The sequence below is a fragment of the Sitophilus oryzae genome, unplaced genomic scaffold, assembly GCF_002938485.1.
Source record: "Sitophilus oryzae breed Bouriz unplaced genomic scaffold, Soryzae_2.0 scaffold_179_pilon_pilon, whole genome shotgun sequence".
NCBI lineage: Eukaryota > Metazoa > Arthropoda > Insecta > Coleoptera > Curculionidae > Sitophilus > Sitophilus oryzae.
Window position 1 is genome coordinate 7725579 of NW_022146501.1, and position 17868 is coordinate 7743446.

The window sequence follows — 17868 nt, forward strand, 5'->3', positions numbered from 1 at the left end:
CACAGCCATGGTTCTAAATAATTCATTCAACTATCGTCATCGACAACCGCGCAATAAAAGTCAGGTTAGAAAACGAAACTCGATATATACCAAATACGTTTAAATAAAATATACGACGGCCTCCCCATAAGAGCAATGAATCTAAGGAGCAATGAGAGGATTTACGTCCCAGTATTGAAGGAGGACAGAAAATCGAGTCGAATGTTCAAGACATAGGTTCATCCTTGTTTAGTCAAACCTCCTACAAACCAAGGATAGACTTATGTAGGAAATGCATTGAAATTCTATAGCCATCCTTCAATATCGGGACAGGAATTTAAGCGGTACCCTCCGTATACTTTATTTTAAACGTATTTGATATATACAGTTCGTCTGCTGGATCTGAAAGGAATGCGAACAAAAAACATTTAAATGAACAGCAATATATTTTATACGCCGACTTGACGAGTACGTCACCGCAAATCGCTCCGCCCACTCATTTTATTGGCTACTTGCAAATTTGTCGAATTTTTATTGATGGGATGCGTCGTCTAATTTTTTACGAAAAACATCGAGAGAATATCGTTGCCCCTCTCACGGATACCCCGTAGCCACAGAACGGACAGACGTACTGTAAACGAAACATATTATTTTTTCGTTTCGAACTTATCGAAAAAAAAACGGCGTCCGTGATGGCTATAAAATGAAGATTGCTGTTATTTTATATGTAAAAAATATATGGGGACCGTCATCGATTGCCATTTCTAAGCCAATTGGATGCCGTTTTTTTTTTGATCATACGGTGTTTAGCAAAAAAAGACCACTAAAAGCTAAAAAAATACTCGTCTTACTGAGGCTAAAATTGTTGTTGAGTTTTTGTAGGTCCCCATCCCAGTGAGCAATATTTTGTCACCTTTATGGTAGGATGTTTTACTTTCCGACACTGCGACATGCGATAACGACCTGCAATAAACTGTGGCGACGCGGATTGCGGGTTTGCGACAAACGTGTTTTCTTACCAAGCGACACTTCAGTTCAGCAAGTCGTAATATTGTTGCGGTTCTTTTGCTTTATGACGAAGAAGAAGAAAATTTAGCTCTACTACTTCACGCTCTTGAACCTTTTCAGAAACATTCTGACATTGTATATCTCCGTATATTGTGAATCTCCGAGATATTCTTCCATGCGTTGTTTTTGGCCACCTTATCCTTATATGAGTTTCTTTTCATCTCCCAGAGAACTGGAAATGTACGTACACAATCTACTAAACGTTCATCGAAGTCATCATCCCATGTTTGTGACATGGCAGAAAAAAAACAAATAATTTAACTGCCAAAAATTCCAAATAAACCGATGCCGATGCGGTGGATGCTACAAAAGTACTAGCTGCGATGTCGTTCAGAAAAGATTTTATTTTTCTCGACGACGTGACGTGCCGCAGCGACATCTGCGATGCCGCCATGTCGCTGCCGCAAGTCGATAGGTTAAACAACATACTAATTTGATTAAGATTAGCAGTGTCGCACGTCGTTGTCGCATGTCGCAGTGTCGGAAAAGTTACGTTATCTGCGTTTTATTCATACGACCAATAATTGCACACACGTTTCGAAACTTTTTTTTTCGATCGATTAATTTCTACCGTGCGAGTTAACTACTGGTTAAAATGCCTTTAGAGCGTTATGCCGAACTTACTTGTGACCGTTTATTTAAATTTTTGGCCCAGTTACTGTTTTCCGTGATATATAGGTAAATGAACTTTATGGGTTTAAGAACAAAATTCCTACTATGCCTAACACTATGGATTCCTTAATAACTGTTTTATGTCTTTTAAAGGCACAGACACAGGTACGGCATTGTCTTAACACCATTTCTACTGAATGCCAGTTATTATTTGCATTCGAGTAACAGTTCCTTTTGTGTCAACACAATTCCTATTTTGTGTAATAGTACACATTATTCATTTTTTTAAGCCAAATTAGAGCAGAAGGCCATGGGATGTAACTGTAATTGTAAATGTGTCTCTTAAAGTGCACTTCTTTCACTCGTACTAAGTAATAACTTTTCGTCCGTACCTGAATAAAACTACTGAGTGAAAAAATATACATTTCCGTGATTTTTTACGTAAAAAATGTCTCTTGGTAAATCGCTTACGAGCAACCGTTCTCAACATGGGCGCCGGAAGAATGAAATTTAGGGGGGGGGGGGCAAGGTAAAAATGAATAAAAAATTGACATTTTTGGTAATTATTGGGAAAACTGGAAATCGTCCGATTTTCACCAAAATTGGTACCTATACACCCTATTTTGAAGTCGTAGATTACGAATCTGAACTTTTTCTTGGCGGTCTCTTACCGTTTTTCAGAAAAACGGAAAATAATTTCAATATCGAATTTTTCTTAATTTCTCATATATTTTTAAGGTTTTCTAGCACATATTTTGTTAGGTATTCCATAATCAATAATGTTTTCCTATTTTCTGTTACTTTTTAACCAATTCTATGCGTAATAGAGGAAAATTTGCTAAAATAAATTTGTAAACAATCTGAAAATGTTAGATTATAGCTTTGTTCGGGTTCTTGTTATTACCGATTCTGAACCGTCCAAGAACTCTGCAGCGCATGCGCAAATGAAATAATGTCTTCATATTTCCTTCTGCGCATACGCATCACAGTTCTAGGACGGTTCAGAATCGGTAATAAGAGAAACCCGAAGTAAGTTTATGTGTTTCTGGCATTTAAAGCAACGTTGCCAATGCTAAACCTAAATTTAGCGTGTTTTTTTCGCTCATTCTGGAATTACGAAAGGCGGTCGCCAGAAGAACGGCTCCTTCCCATAACTGCTATTTTACCAACGAGATCTGACTATTTATACCCACGAAGTTGCACGAAAGAGTTTTGATTGCATTGGTTACAACTTCCATGCAGAGGGTGTTAATCTTTTGTTGTTATATTATTAGATTAACTAAAAAAAGATTAACCCCCTCCGCAAAGAAGTTAAAACCAATGCAATCAAAACTCTTCCGCGTAATTTTGTGGATATAGGTGTATATTTAATTATTGTCGATCTCATAATAGGTAATTTATTTAAAATCCCTAATCACCCGAAAAAATAGAAGATATGGCAACGTTGTAAATTTTCAAATTTCTAGATTAGGTCTAGAATATATTTGTCTCTCTTATTACATAGGAGAGAGAAAGAAGGATATATCAAATGTCAAACTTCCATCTGGTCTCAATTTTCTTTGCTATTTTGTTAAGAAAAGTGTTTTTCAGTAAAATGTTGGACACTTTTCTATCCCCAATCAAGTGTGGCTTTTAGATAAACTATAATATAATGAAAATATAGTGAAATTATTACTTTATAGGGCCGAAATAAAGAAAAATTCAATGTTGAAATAATTTTCCGTTTTTCTGAAAACGGTAAGAGACCGCCAAAAAAAAAAATAGATTCGTATTCTACGACCTCAAAATAGTGTGTATACCAATTTTGGTGAAAATCGGACGATTTCCAGTTTTCCCAATAATTACCACATTTTTATTTTACAGGTAACACCTAACAATTTCATAATAATGATTATTTTTTTTACAGATGGATGTAAGAAGATAGCTTTTATTTTTATTGTTCCAGTGATCCAGGGGGGGGGGGGCAAATGCCCCTTCTTGCTCCCCCTGTCCGGCGCCCATGGTTCTCAAGATATTTAGAATTGAAATAGCCAATACATTATTGACAAAAAATAAACATGTTGAGTAGATATTTATTTGACTGAAATGATAAATTTGGGAACTTCTTATTTCTTTAAACCAATCATAAATTTATCTTCGAAAAAATGAGATAAATCAGTTGAACTTTTGGCACAAAAACATTTCAAATTTATGCTTTCAGTCTTTCAGACCTATTTAGTCAACACGTCTAATTTATGTCAATGACGACAGGTATTGATAATTTCGATTCCAAATATCTCGAGAACCAATACTCGTAGCGATTTTTCTCAAGTGACCTTTTTTACGTAAAAAACGTCGTAAATGTATACTTTTTTACTCAGTAGTTTTATACAGGTACGGACGAAAAGTTATTACTCTTCAAACGAGTTAAAACTTAAGGAGGTGGCGTCCTCTACAAGCAGGAGTCATATTGACATCAAAATCAAATTTCTCATGGCAAAAACCTTCCAGACACCAATTTTCATCAAAATATTGACTTTACTTTAGAAACTATTTAGAAAAAATCGAAATAGAAATTCAATTTCTACACCCTGTATCTCCGAAACTAAGCATTATAGGACATACATTTATACGGACTTTTTTACTTATTTTTATCTGCAGAATATGCTGCCGAAGTTTCCGGAGTACATTTCGGACCACCCTGTATACTATCCCTTTACGTCATCACAATAATAGACAATGTTTTAAGCGCATTAACAAAAAAAACATAAAAAATGCCTTAAAACAGAGTGGTCCTAAACGTTTTTAACGTTTAATCTACAATAATTGTGGTGGCTGAAACGCGTGGGCCGGGGTAAATGAGAATTTATCCCGAAAGTAATTGCAAATATTTGTTTTTGGTTTAATTCTCAAATGATGGATGGCGAATTCGGGATCGCGGAGCAACGGTTAAAATTAAATGTTTTCTCGACAAATATTTTGAATTGTACCTCTCGAAAGATAACCCTTAGCGTTAAGTTCCCTTTACATACTGTGCCTTTACTTCCAAGGGCGGTAACAGGAGATCCCCCATTTCAAATATAGTCCTATATAAATTCGGAGGCTTAGGTATGTAATATGAAGTATTTAGACTGTATACAAGGTGAACCAGTGTTACAAAAAGCTCTATATCAAGTTTTCTGTTTGACATTTTCATTTAATATTATTTAGGGAAATTTTAGGGAACATTTTAAATATATACCGGGTCGGCTTTTATGCATGGAAACGGTCGATTATTAGGTAAAATATAGGAGGTACCGCAAAAAGTTAAATACATAAGTTATAGGATTTTAAATATCTATTAGTGAGTAATAAATTTAAATATACAGGGTCGTTCATAAAGTCGTGGCACATCAAAGTTTCATTTTTTTAAATAGAACCCCCTGTATATTATTACAAATTTTAATTCTTCCTTCAATTCTAAGCAAAAATCGAAATACACAGAATGTACCTCAAAGCAACCGTTTCCGAGTTATTGACTTTTGAAAATATCACTTAAACAATTCGATTTAATGAATTTCGATGTGTTTGGCTTGATTTAATGATGCCATTCTGCCGAAACTGTAATACTGTTGTAATGGGTTTTTACATTCCTGTTAGCTACTAGTAAATTTAAGTATACAGGGTCTACTACAGTTGAGGGTTGGAACCTTTGGTGTTACACAGCAAAATAAAAACACTAAATCACCACAATACACCAAAATACTTTTACTTTTACACTGGACGCGCGTTTCGCTAACCATGTTAGCATCATCAGCAAATGATTATAAACTAAAGTACAATCTACAAGTTGAGCGTTTATATACTCGCTCAGTGATCAAAATCTAGCCAACCGAGTCAGAGCCCACTGAGCGTAACAGTTAGATTTCCGCCACTAGAGTAGTAGGAACAAAGAACTTGAAGGAATTGGACCGTTGACTCTGTTCATACTATCTTTACATCTATTAATTCTGATGCTTTCATATGCATCTAATTGCCTACTACTCTAGTGGCGGAAATCTAACTGTTACGCTCAGTGGGCTCTGACTCGGTTGGCTAGATTTTGTCACGCCCACTCGGTGCCCACTGAGCGAGTATATAAACGCTCAACTTGTAGATTGTACTTTAGTTTATAAACATCTGCTGATGATGCTAACATGGTTAGCGAAACGCGCGTCCAGTGTAAAAGTAAAAGTGTTTTGGTGTATTGTGGTGATTTAGTGTTTTTATACAGGGCGTGTCACATCAAATTTTTTTTTAAAATGAAACCCCATGTATATTATTGCATATTTCAATTCTTCCTTCAATTTTAAACAATAATTGTAATACAAAATGTACACAACGAAAATTTTGTAATTTCCAGACTTGCTATACTCTTATTTTATACATCTATAAATGATAACTTGAGAACTAATGTCAAATATTATTATGTATCGCAGTTTCGGCAAAATGGCATCGTTAAATGAAACTGAACATATCAAAATTAATTAAATTAAATTGTTTAAGTGGTATAAGAGATAAGAGAAATAGCTCTTGTCAAATCAATAAAAACTGACAGCAAAATGTCAGAAGGTAATTCATCTAAACGCCAAAACGTAAAAGTATTTATCAGAGTACGACCGTTAGATAATTCAGACAGTTCCAGCACAATCTCAGTAGAGCAAGACACTTCAGTTACTGTAACCAAACCAAGGCTTAATGATGAATCTAAAACATACCATTTTAGTAAAGTTTTCGACGAAAAAAACACACAAACTGAAGTTTACAAGAGCGTAGCAAGTCCAATAATAGAAAGAGCTTTCCGAGGCTACAATGGTACTATTTTTGCTTATGGACAATCAGGTACCGGTAAAACCTATACCATGTTTGGAGAACTTACAAGTTTAAACTTGAAAGGAATTATACCTAACGTTTTTTCACATATTTTCACGCAAATCTCATTGGAAAATCAATTGGTATCTCATACCATCACTGTAACATTCTTGGAAATCTACAATGAAGAAGTTAGAGACTTACTGAATGACTCCCAAAGGAAATTGGACGTTAGAGAGAAACCTGAGCTGGGGATATATGTCAAAGATCTGTCTGGTTACACGGTAGAATCAATTGATAAAGTTATAGAAATCATATCCAAAGGAAATAAGAACAGATCAACAGGATCTACAAAGCTGAATGACAAGAGTTCAAGATCTCATGCCATATTCACTGTTTTAGTTGAAACAAAAAAGGAAGATGGCACTGTAACATTCGGAAAGCTCAACCTTGTTGATCTGGCAGGATCAGAAAGAGTTTCCAAGAGTTTTGCTACAGGAGACAGACTAAAAGAAGCTAGTAAAATAAATTTATCTCTTAGTGTACTGGGCAATGTAATATCTGCACTAATAGATGGTAAAACAAATTACATACCATATAGAAACTCGAAATTGACTAGGCTATTACAAGATTCTTTGGGAGGAAACTCGTTAACATCTATGATAGCTACCGTAAGCCCTGAAGAAGCAGATTTTGAAGAAACTAACTATACTCTGATGTACGCTGATAGGGTGAAGCATATTAAGAACTGCGTGAAGAAAAATGAAGAGAATAACAGTATATTGAAGACATTTGAAAACAAAATTAAAGAACTACAGTTGGAGTTGAATGCGCTGTGCCAAAAACCTTCAAAAGTATTGAAACTTAAGAACAAACAATCAAAGACATCAATTAAAGGAATGGAGAAAGTTGAGAAAGAAAAAAAGGAACTTTTGGGTAAGATAGAAATTATTCAAAAAAAAATCTTGGTAGGAGGTGAAAATTTAGTTCAAAAAGCCCAAATTCAGTTAGATTTACTTGAATATAGCGAGTTAGAGTTGAAAATGCTTGATAGTTCTCAAAGAATGTTGACAGAAAAGTTCGAAACTAAGAAGAAAGAGATAGCGTTAGTGGAAAGAAAAAGCATATCTCTTCAGGAGGAGGATCAACTGTTGGACTTGCAGATTGAAGAAGCCGAAAGGAAGATTATCAACGCCAAAAAGCTGCTGTTTAGAAAGGAGCGGGAATATCAGAATGAAATTAGCTATCTTCTGTACACCAATAAAGGTTTGGCTAAAGACATCGGGTTGGTTAATTTTGTATTGAAGAAATACGTTCCAAAGGAGGAAATTGATAAAATCAAAAACAATATGTATTGGGATGACGAGGCTCAAGAATGGAGAATGAAGTTTATAGCTCACTGTGGGAACAATATGAAAAATGTGAAGGAGGTAAAAGAAAAAAAGAATTCTATAAAGTGCAATGTAAAAACTTTGTATAGAAAGTATCCTAAAGAATAAAAATAGTTTGTTAAATATGAAATAGTGTAAACCAGTTCAATAAATGTTTTTTGACAAAAAATATGAATTTACAAGGGTCTCAGGTCAATTCCCTGGATCTAGCGACTTAACGAGTATTTAAATCCACTCTTACTCACGTGATCACATCCTTTTTTCATTACCTATATCATATGTCAACTTTTGACATTTTCGCTTAAAAGAAAATCGTATTTTAAATTTCAAGTGCATGACTGTGTTAAAAACACAAATTTTTAATCAAGGAGCCTTGGAAAAATAGATTTGATCGTCTAATGTTTTTCGTATCTTGTCTTGTTACAAACAAACCATATGCAAAAATGTCAAAAGTTGACATATGATATGTCATTCTATTGAGAGTTCAGAGTGTTATTTTTTATCAAATAAAGTAAAAAAGTACAGAGGGTGTTATTTGAAAATCAAAAATTATAATCGTGAATAATTGTCCGATGAAACAGGAAGTGACCCTAAACAATTGAATACGTCAATCAATCCTAATTTATGTCATATACGAATATAGCAAATCTCGTTTTTTTATCTGAAAAAAGTTATAGGGGTAAGCCACTTTTGAGACGCACCCGGTATAATTTGGACTATTCCAAAATTTGCCTCAGTTCGTATAAAAATATCGAGAAAAATATATCCAAACCAAACCAAACCAAAATTGAGCTTCTTACGTTGAGTGGTTTGAGCAGGATCGTGATTAATCAGTGAGTCACTAACTTAAGGATTTTATATATTAGTATAGATTTAACCACGCATAGCTTCAAAGTGAGTCTTGCAAATTACCAACAGTAGGTATTCTGAATTACCGCCATTTCCTCTATTAATTCAGTGAGAAATAAATATAATTTTATTTTCTTACTTCGTTTGCATTGTTTTAACTTTAACGAAAGTTACAAGAGTTCAAGCCCTATTCAGAGTCATATTAATTATTTTCCTGGAACAAATCAGCTTGCGTTCAACTTTCTTGAAACAAACTTTCTGGAAAAAATCCAGCCAAATTAGGCGATCGATTAATTAAATTGGCGAACGGAAAAAAGGGGAAAACTCTGAAGGAATGCTGCTAAGGGCCAGTTTTATTGGTTTTCTAAAGAAGAAAGGGTCCAGAAAACAAAGGATTGTTGTGCCATTGTTTTGTTATTATGTCGAAGGGTTACTAATAAAAATCCGTATTTAAAGAATTTTGTAAAAAAATAAATTAAGTAGGTATTAAAAAATAAAACTTATTAACTTTTTAAGATTTTTTTTACTATATTTTCACATTGTTTTTGACCTTTGAATAAAAATATTAGGGAAGGAGTATAATGGATCTTTAGTACTTAGTACTTATGCTTATTGAAAAAACTCAATCATATTAAAATCTAGAATGCCACTTTATCTAAAGAAGAAAATATTCGACCGATGTGTACTACCAGTCATGACCTATGCACCTGGACACTTAAAACGGACATTATTAAAACAGGAAGTGACCAAACACAACTGAATACGTCAATCAATCCTAATTTATGCGACTTTTGAGACACACCCGGTATACAGCTAGGGTTGTTCACCACATACGACACGGAGTATTGTAACTAAACGACTAGATTTTTACAAATTGTAAGTTTTGGGTTCGTTGAAGGACTATTAGAGCTACAATTTAAAAATATTTTTACAAGATACAGAGTGTCCCAAATAAATAAAAAATATCAAAGTTGTATTTTTTTAAATGGAACACCCTATATATTATTACATTTTTAGTTTCTAGTTTCTAAGATTAAAATAAAGGTAAATTTGATTAAGGTTTATTATACTTATACCTTACCGTTTTTGAAATATTTTCAATTTTGTGAAATTGCAGTATAAATTTTAAGGCTTAATTTCTCCGAGGGTATCAAAGTTTTTAATACTAAATATTTACTGAAGTTTATTTATTGATCAGTTATTGTGTTGCAATAATAAAAACTTTACTACCTTATACAGAGTGTCTAAAAATTTATTTTAAAAAATTACTAGCTTTAAACGGCAATAACTTGTTTAATTTAAATGGCACACCCTGTATATTTTATGAGAATCAGATGCACAATTTAATTGTCTATGAAATTGTATTATACCATTTTTTACCTATCTCTTCAAGTTTCCGTAGAAAATGCATTTTCTTATAATTTAGAACTCATTTATCAATATACCCATGGAATACTACATTTTAGATTATTTTTAAAGATGTACCAAATTTTTAAAGAGTATAGATACTAATATTCTCGATATAGTTTGTTTATTTCATTAAAAAATAAAAAAACTGTTTAAATATTTGTTAAAGAGGACCAGTTAGTATGATTCCGGTATTCAAACTACATTAATTGACTGTTTGCGTTGATTAATAATAATTGCTCCAAATACTAAAAAACTGAATTATGTATGTGTATTAGACAGTGTGGTAAAAAGTAACACCTTAAAAATAATGATAATTAATTTTTTGACAAATGCTTATTTATAACAACAGAGACGTTCATTTTCATAACTTATTATTATATTGATTTCTGATTCAAATCCACATTTATTTAGAATAATTTATTAACGAACACAATTAAGTATGTAGTTAATTAATATTTCGGCGGAAATACTGGTGGTATATTTAATTAATCGTATACTCTTTTATAAAGATTTAAATAGTTTTCTTTTTGCATACAAATGGGCTAGTAATATTATCGTTTTACTAAAAACGATAGTATTACTAGTCTGTACATTTAGTACATTTGTTGTTTTAAAAACAATCTAAAATGTCAATATTCCATGGGTATATTGATAAATGAGATCTAAATTATAAGAAAATGCAATTTCTACGAAAACTTGAAGGAATAGGTAAGAAGTGGTATAATACAATTTGATAGACAATTAAATTGTGCATCTGATTCTATAAAATATACAGGGCGTTCTATTTAAATTAAATAAGTTAATGCCGTTTAAAGCTAGTAATTATTTAAAATAAATTTTTAGACACTCTGTATAAGGTAGTATAATTTTTATTATTGCGACACAATAACTGACCAATAAATAAACTTCAGTAAATATTTAGTATTAAAAACTTTGATATCCCCGGAGAAAAGAAGCCTTAAAATTTATACTGCAATTTCGCAAAATTGAAAATATTTCAAAAACAGTAAGGTTTAAGTGTAATAAACCTTAATGAAATTTACCTTTATTTTAATCGTGAAAACTAAAAATGCAATAATATATAGGGCGTTCCATTTAAAAAAATACAACTTTGATATTTTTTATTTATTTGGGACACTCTGTATCTTGTAAAAATATTTTTAAATTGTAGCTCTAATTTTAGTCCTTCAACGAACCCAAGACTTACAATTTGTAAAAATCTAGTCGTTTAGTTACAATACTCCGTGTCGTATGTGGTGAACAACCCTGTATAAATGATGTAACTAACCTTTTGAAATAACAAGGACTTGGTTTTATAAATAATAATAAATGAAATTTAATAGTTATTTATGGTACTAGTGTGTTATCTTACATATAAATCACGCTGGGAAATGGTTAGGGCTAATTTTCTCAAGTGACTTATACAGGGTGAAAATTTGAAAACGAACAGTATTTAATATCGCCTCTACCGATGATAGTATGAAAATTTGGCGAAACAAGTCAATTTACATATCAAGGGGGACAATTTTTGAGGCATTTGTTGTCGTGTTACTTTCAACCCCTTAACCTCCAGGGCACCTACCCCTAAAATTTTAAATAGCAACCCCTATTTCTTTTACCATTTTTGTGTTTCTTATAGAATTCTACATAAAGCATTATTTTTTTGAGAATTTTATAAGGAACACAAAAATGGTAAAAGAAATAGGGGTTGCCATTTAAAATTTTAGGGGCACCTGCCCTGGGGGTCAAAGGGTTGAAAGTAACAGGACAACAAATGCCTCAAAAATTGTCTCCCTTGATATGTAAATTGACGTATTTCGCCAAATTTTCATACTATCATCGGTAGAGGTAATATTAAATACTGTTCGTTTTAAAATTGTCACCCTGTATGTTGTAACACGCGAGCGCCATACAAAATTCTATCCAACAACAGAACTGTTACATGTCCAATCTCTAAAGAATAATGGATTTAAAAGCATCTACCAATTTTACTTTTATTGTTGCGAATTATGTGTTATTATTTATTTTATATGCATGTATGCCTGTGAGTAATGTTGATATAAGTAGTGGCTGTTTAAAAATAAAAATAGATAAAATAATTAATGTCGAAGTAAAACATAAAAATGTATATTAATAGCAATTTACTAAATTTAGTGTATTTTTTTTTAAATTAAAACTTATTTGTTAAACTAGAACCAACCAGGTTCATTAAATGAAAGCAAAAAATACCTCGTTTTAGTTTCTTTTTTCCGCTACACTTTTCTCTAATGATTTAGGTTGCTTGCAGCTTAACTAGAAAATTCCGACGTGCCCTACCAATTAGTTGATTAAGCCCGAACATCGATTTTGCAATAGGAAAACAAAAAGAAGACCGGAATTCGATACATGGTTACCGGTTACACAAAAGCGTTAATAAAATCAGCCACAAGCTGTTATCTAACTTGCATTATTCGTGTACCTATAGCTCCGTTTTAAAATTTGTTGAATATTTCCCAACCACCTCTAATAAACTGATACTTATGGAATGCGTATATGGCGCCACCTACTGGATACGGGTATAGATATATGTATGGATACGTGTATATAGCACTGGCGTCACTGGCGTCACTGGTCGTACTGGAAGCCAGTTGAAGACTGGCGTGCCAGTTATACTGGCGCCAGCTACTGGATACGTTTAAGAGATCCAGTAACTGGCGCCAAAGGCCTCACTGGAAGCCAGTGGAAGACCGGCGTGCCAGTTGGCGCCAGCTGCTGGATACGTTTAAGAGATCCAGTAACTGGCGTCACTGGCGTCACTAGCGTCACTGGTCTCACTGGAAGCTAGTGGAAGACTGGCGTGCCAGTTATACAGGCGCCAGCTACTGGATAGGTTTATAGAGATCCAGTAACTGGCGTCACTGGCATCATTGGCGTCACTGGCGCCACTACACACGTATAACTGGCTCCAGCTACTGGATACGTGTATAGAGATCCAGTAACTGGCGTCACTGGCGTCACTAGCGTCACTGGTCTCACTGGAAGCTAGTGGAAGACTGGCGTGCCGGTTATACTGGCGCCAGCTACTGGATACGTGTATAGAGATCCAGCAACTGGCGTCACTGGTGTCACTGGCGTTACTGGCGTCACTGGCGTCACTGACGTCACTGGTCTCACTGGTAGCCAGTGGAGGACTGGCGTGCCGGTGATATTGGCGCCAGATACCGGATACGTCTAAGAGATCCAGTAACTGGCGCCAATGGTCTCACTGGCAGACAGTAGAAGATTGGCGTGCCAGTGATACTGGCGCCATCTACTGGATACGTGTATAGAGATCCAGTAACTTGCGTCACTGGCGTGAATGTTATAAAGAATAAATACTGATTAAATTGTCAGCTGTTTTGTACTTGACGTGTCTTGAAGATCTTATCTTCCGTAGTAATGATACTGTTTCTGGAATGTCAACTTGGTGTAAATTAAATAACCTAAAATGTAATACAACGAAATCACTTGCAGTACAATTTGCCACAAAAAATAGAACAACAGTAGTTTAAAGAAAAAAAAAATCAATTGAAAACATTGGTAACACAAAATTTCTATTCTTTTCAAAAAAAAAATGTTTAAATATTATTTGTTAAAAAGGACCAAATAATATGATCCTAGTATTCAAACTACATTAATTGACTGTTTACGTTGAATAATAATTGCTCCAAATACTAAAAAGCTGAATTTTGTATATATATTAGACAGTGTGGTAAAAAGTACCATCTTTATAATTTTATTTTTTGACGAATGCTTATTTATAACAGAGACGTTAATTTTCATAACTTATTATTATATTGATTTCTGAATCAAATCCACATTTATTTAGAATAATTTATTAATTAAAACAGTATGTAATTAACTAGTTTTTGGAAGGGAATGATGGTGGTATCTTTATTTGGTATACTCTTTTACAATAAGTAATTTAAATAGTATTTTTTCCTTTTGTAACAAATGGGCTTGCAATATTATTATTTTTGAATGGTATTTTGAACATATGTTGCTTTAAAAAAATCTAAAATGTCAATATTCCATGGGTTTAGTGATAAATGAGGTCTAAATTATAAAAAATGCATTTTCTACGAAAACTTGAAGAGATAGGTAAAAAATTGTATAGTACAATTTGATAGACAATTAAATTTTGCATCTGAATAACGTAAAATATACAGGATGTTCCATTTAAATAAAACAAGTTACTGTCGTTTAAAGCTATTAATTATTTAATATAAATTTTTGGACACTTTGTATAAGGAAGTATAATTTTTATTATTGCAACACAATATCTAATCAATAAATAATCTTTAGTAAATATGTACCAACCTAGTATTAAAAACTCTGATACCCTTGGAGAAATGATGCCTTAATTTTTTTACTGCAATTTCACAAAATTGAAAATATTTCAAAAACGGTAACGTTTAAGTGTGATAAACCTTAATCAAATTTACCTTTATTTTAATCATAGAATCTAAAAATATAATAATATACAGGGCGTTCCATTTAAAAAAATACAACTATATTATTTTTTACTTAATTAGGACACTCTGTATATTTTCAAATTATTTTTAAATTGTAGCTCTAATAGTCCTTCAACGAATCCAAAACTTACAATTTGTAAAAATCTAATTGTTTAGCTACAATACTCCGTGTCGTATGTGGTGAACAACGCGTAGAGGTGAGCCACTGTGGAGAAACACCCGGTATATTTAAATTTTTACAAATTATTTTCCGAAGAAACATAGATTTCGATGAATTTTATGATTTCAATGATTTTAGAATCATAAAATTACACATTTAGTTAAAACATAATGTATAATCTATGAAGTTTCTGAATAACACCGCGTTTTTCGAACTGTCTCCTACAAGCAGAGTGGCGCAGTGGAAGCGTGCTGGGCCCATAACCCAGAGGTCCGTGGATCGAAACCACGCTCTGCTAAAACTTTTTTATATTTTTTTCTTAAATAAAAATACAAAAATAATTAATTTCTAACTCATTTAATTTGCATATCATTCTAAAATGCCAAATATTTACTAAAAATCAGAGATTAACTTTACCATGGCTTGATTAAGGTTTCTTTATGATTGGAATGAAAAAAAAAGACGTCTAACGACGTTTTTGAGAGGGGAATTGGTTGTATTTCATTTCGGATTGACCGGATCTTGTTAAAAAAGTCCCGGCGTTCCCACGGGACCCGAGCTAACAAGATTATTCAGGTTTTATTTCTTGTCTGGCGATGTTTCTTCCAGTTTGGATAGATGGCGTAGGTTGGGCGTTGAGGAAATACAAGGAAAATGAAGGAAAAAGTGAAGGAACACGTATAAAGATTTCGTTGATTTTTCCAGTTTATGTTGTAGCGGTAAATTTGTACAATCTGATTATATTTTATCAGCGTTGGAATTTATTTTATTGGACTCTCAAATATTCTTTATTAAATTGAATCAAAACAATATAATACAATTTTATTTAATGTCATTTTTCATATTATTTATATCTTTTTTTTGAAAAGATTTTTATAGAGCTTGTAATAACTTTGTGGGTAAAAGTTATTATAAGTATTTTTACACAGGGTGTTCCCAAAAACATGTGCCATCTCTCGTGGGGAGATTCCTCCCGTAAAAGTAAGATTTATTTTTCATATCATTTTATTCATATCAACATAGGTCCGATTCTGCTTTGTTTCGCAGCTACAGGGTGTTAAAGTCTGAATAATCTTTCGATTTATTATAATTTTCTTCCAAGTGCTTTTAGAGATTCGATTGAAATTTTGAGGGTAAAAGTTACTTTAAGTACTACATATTTTAATGCAAAAAAAGTGTCGATAAATTAATCAGGGACGTGCATATGAGTTATCACTGGAATATTTTTCAAGAAAAAAAAATGTGCGCCACTGACTTTTTTTCTTTTGATAGCAAAACTGTGTAGGCCGTTTAACGCAAATTAAAAGTTATCTCTTGATATTTTCTCGAATTCGGCCTAATTGATGAGATAAACGCAATTTTATTAATCACAATTAATAAAATTAAAATAAAATTAATAAATTATACCGGGTGCGTCTCAAAAGTGGCTTACCACTATAACTTTTTATTTTTTCAGTTAAAAAACGAGATTTGGTATGCTAGTATATGACATAAATTAGGATTGATTGACGTATTCAATTGTTTTCGGTCACTTCCTGTTTTACCGGAAATTACTACAACTTTTGATTTTTAAATGGCACCTATTTTTTTACTTTATTCGATAGAAAATGACACTCTAAATAGAATGACATATCCTATGTCAATTTTTGACATTTTCACATATGGTTTATTTGAAATTATAACTTGCGGTTATAACGAAAATTTGACTCGAAATACCAAGTGTGTGGTATCAAATTATTCGTAAAAAATGCTTTTTCCAAATGTTATGCTAATGAGCCACACTCGTTCCGTTTGAGAAAATTGAGATATTGAGATATGTTTAAAAATACGATTTGAGCATTTTCTAACTGACCAGGACAAGACACTAGAAACATTAGACGATCAAATCTATTTTTGCAAGTCTCCTTGATTAAGAATTAGTGTTTTTAACATAGCCATGGCACTCTAGATTAAATTTTAAAATACGATTTTTTATTAAACGAGAATGTAAAAAGTTGACAAATGATATGTCATTTTATTCAGAATGTCATTTTCTAACGAATAAAGTAAAAAATAAGTAAGTATACAAATTTATCCCAAATTTATGTTTAATAGGTATGAGATATGAAATGGTACAAACCTACATATCATTCGATCAGAATAAATATTATAGTTGGGGGCCCGGTTAGAGCCTTTGGTATTACAACAGCAAAATCAAACACTACACAATACACCAAAACACTTTACTTTTACGCTGGACGCATCAGTTTTAATCATCTGCTGAGGCGATGCTAACATGGTTAGCGAAACGCTCGTCCAGTGCAAATGTAAAATGTCGTATGTATTGTGGTGAATTAGACTTTTATTTTGCTGCTAAATGTCTAGCAGAAAAAATATATACTTTTTCATTTATTTGTTCACTAAATGTAGGCATGGCATATTATAGTATTGGCAAAAGTAAATTTTGTGAAAACAAGTCAACAGTCCATCGATATGAATATGCAAGTAGCTTTAGATACTTAAACAGAATTAAAGAAGTTTTTGACAGAAATTAGAACCGACAAAAAATTTGACCAATTTTGTAAACGATGTTATGAAAATTGCCGAAAAATCAGATTTTGAAGCTGAATTTTAAAATTCCTCAACCAGACCCCCGACCCTAAGTGTTGATTATGAATACGATGGCAATACTATAAATGGTAGTAATTGACAAGTGAAAGCGAACTATTTTTTAACTATTTAGGAAAATACTATATCTAAAAATTATATAAAACTGGAGAACATGTGTCCGAATTTGAAAAATAAAAAAAATAGTCATGTGGAATAACGACGACAAAAAAGGCCCTTCATAGGTTTCGCACACAGGCGCTGCCAGGAGTAGGCGCGCCCCTGTTTCTTGGTATATTTTTTGGTCCCCGAACTCTGTTGTGGATTATTTGCCATGATGAGATTGAGTTAAAAAAGCGCGGTTCGATATTTTACTGTTGGCGTTTACGAAAAAGCTTTTTATAGGGAAAATACCCGAAAAAGACGAAAAAGTCACTGACAAGACGCTCGGCGAACACGTAAACACGTCGTCTACAAATCCGGACGTACGACTTCCGCTTTGCCAACTTCC

The 17868-nt window shown here is 32.9% G+C and overlaps 1 non-coding gene and 1 pseudogene across 1 annotated transcript; both read left to right on the plus strand.

The window, feature by feature from the left end:
* Nucleotides 1–6215: 6215 nt before the first annotated feature.
* Nucleotides 6216–8028, plus strand: LOC115882893 (annotated as a pseudogene).
* Nucleotides 8029–14997: 6969 nt separating this feature from the next.
* Trnam-cau lies at nt 14998–15069 on the plus strand. Its single transcript has one exon. It is a non-coding gene; the product is annotated as a tRNA-Met (tRNA).
* The last annotated feature ends 2799 nt before the right edge of the window (nt 15070–17868 follow it).